This window comes from Anneissia japonica, unplaced genomic scaffold, assembly GCF_011630105.1.
Source record: "Anneissia japonica isolate Jap-2015-1 unplaced genomic scaffold, ASM1163010v1 scaffold1065_len1792383_cov172, whole genome shotgun sequence".
Classification (NCBI taxonomy): Eukaryota; Metazoa; Echinodermata; class Crinoidea; order Comatulida; family Comatulidae; genus Anneissia; species Anneissia japonica.
The window spans coordinates 859,618-862,114 of record NW_022684135.1 but is presented as its reverse complement, the minus strand read 5'-3'; the positions used below and the strand labels follow the sequence as shown (position 1 = coordinate 862,114).

Genomic DNA, 2,497 nt, shown 5'->3' with positions numbered 1-2,497 from the left:
GTTACTTGTTAACGGTCTTGATGTGTATAAGAGACAGGACGACGAGAGTTGCTGGTACCGGGTTACCGGGTAGCACAGACACGAAGGGACCCTTAGGGGCGAAGAAAGTCATTGATCGAGTTCCTAGTCCACATTTCAAGCGCCCTGAGCATCTTACATTAGATGGATTTGTGCGCTATATAAAACTACACTATTACATTTGCATAGTTGCTGGACTATAAAAAAAATTTCATCTACAACGTAATACTAGTAGGCCTGTCTATGCGTATTTTCATTTATTATATTTTATTTACAATTTCTATTAGCCGCAACATTTGCACCAACGATTGGAACGCATTTCATGTTGTTATTACCGTTGTTGACTAACAATGCAGCCAGCATCTCTACCCAAACATATAAGTATTTCTTATTTATAAGTATTTTTGAATTTCTGCAGATATTCTCCTGAAGACAATTGAAGCAACTAAATCGAAACTTCGAGACTTCCTCAACTACAACAGTTCTTTTCAGAACTACCTACATGGTGTACCGCAAGCTTAAACATATGTGGCAAAGACAAGCCAAACCAGTCACTCGTTGCAAATCCTGTTTTGGAGATAATGGCCAAAACATGCTGGAATTTCAAAATTTTGGAAATCTATTTTATTGCACTAAACTAACCTTTATACATCTATGTATCATGCTATGCTGTTAGTTTCCTCATTTTCAATGTTAAAACAACAATTTTTAACGATTTGGTGATGGTTTCTGCCTAAGAAATGCCTGAAATCGTAAACTTTGAAGGCTGATTTCTCAAATATTGTTCTTTAAACAGCTGTATGTTTAAACTTGTGCAACTTCATAACGAAGTGTCGGATTTAAATGATTCTTTTACCATTTTATAGCTCCCATTTTACTGTTAAACCCTGTATTAATAACTCAAAATTGATTTTTCCGACGAGTGACTGGTTTGGCTTGTCTTTGCCACATAAGTTACTTTGCATTGCAAACCTTCAAACAATACTAGTATTTCCACTCACAATCATGTGGCCCCCGTGTCCCCAGTCAAGACTTGGCCATACGGCCCAAAATTTCATATTTTGCAATTCATTGGTGTAGATACGGGCAGTGCAGACAGTGCAAAGCACTGGGGCCAGGGCTTAGGGGCCCATTCATAAGTGGACATAAAAATTACTATCAACATGAGCCCTCAATAATGGCATTGTTTCCCAATAGGGGATTGAGCGCAACTTGGACCCTCGTCGGGGCCCTATGCATTCTCCCCCCCCCTCCCGACCCATACGGTCCAACATTTCGTTATTTTGCAATTTGTTGGCAAAGCTACGGGCAGTGCAGCAAGTGCAAAGCACTGGCGCCAGGGTTATTAGGGGCCCATTCATAAGTAGACATAAAAATAATAATTTAAAATAAATTCCAACCTAATATTTTCAAAAAATAAAATGGCCAACAAGCCCCCAATAATAGTTTTCAGAGAAGAAATTACTTGTTTATTGCGTTGATTTAAAATCAGTGGTGTATTCAAGGATGCCCCAGCCGTCCCACCCCAATTTTAATTTTTTTTTTCCGAAAGTATAAAAGAAATATGAAGGCCTTTAGGATGAGTAGGGGGGTAAAGGAAGCACTTCATATAATGAATTTTTCAAGAACTTTAGGGATTTCCCCTATCACATCAAAGGGCCTGGCAATTACCCTTGCACTGGGACCCTTTTGCACCTAGCTACGCCACTGAAGAGAGCGTTACTTACTAGTTGCAGCGACAGATGAGGGTCCAATTTTTTTGACGGGGGATCCACACCCACCTCAACCCCAGTCTTATACTACTACAAACTGATAAAATTTTACCAAATTCGTCAAAAAATCACTTTCAAGGAGCTTCAGATCTAAAAACTAATCGTAAACGGATAGAAGAACATATATTACGTAGCTCTCAACAAATTTTGCCCTATAAATAAATACCTAGTATAATAAAATACCTCCAACGGGATACGAACCTGCGACCTCTCGCATATTTCGTCTTGTCCTCAAGACTTCATCAGAGTGAAATAGAAGAGAGAAATAGACTAGATATATATATATTTTTATCCATCTAGTTTATTTATCTCTTCTATTTATCTCTTCTATTTATCTCTTCTATATTTTTATATCATATATTATATATTTCTTCATGCCTTTTTTGATAGTTATGTGTCCACTTGACATTTTATTTGACATTATTATATTATTATCATCATCATCATATTTTTGTTGTTTATAGGCCTATTTCCTTGTTTACCATTCATTAGTTTTGCCACTCTGACTAGTTATTTATGCCAATTTGCTTATGTCAGGTCTTTTTATAAACTATTGCTAGTGATAAGACTGTGTAACCTATTGTTTATAGATCTGGTGATTAATCACCCATTGTATATTCTAATGTATTCTGTTAAGTTTCTCATTGATACTCATGCGCTGACGAAGGTAACAGGAGTTGCCGAAAATTTCGCTAATAAATATTTCT

At 37.0% G+C, this 2,497-nt stretch overlaps 1 long non-coding RNA gene across 2 annotated transcripts in view; it reads right to left on the bottom strand.

Annotated features, from left to right (window-relative positions):
• LOC117103384 overlaps positions 1–2,497 on the bottom strand; it is a 25,548-nt gene that overhangs the window by 10,085 nt on the left and 12,966 nt on the right. The gene's annotated exons all lie outside the window — the stretch shown is intronic.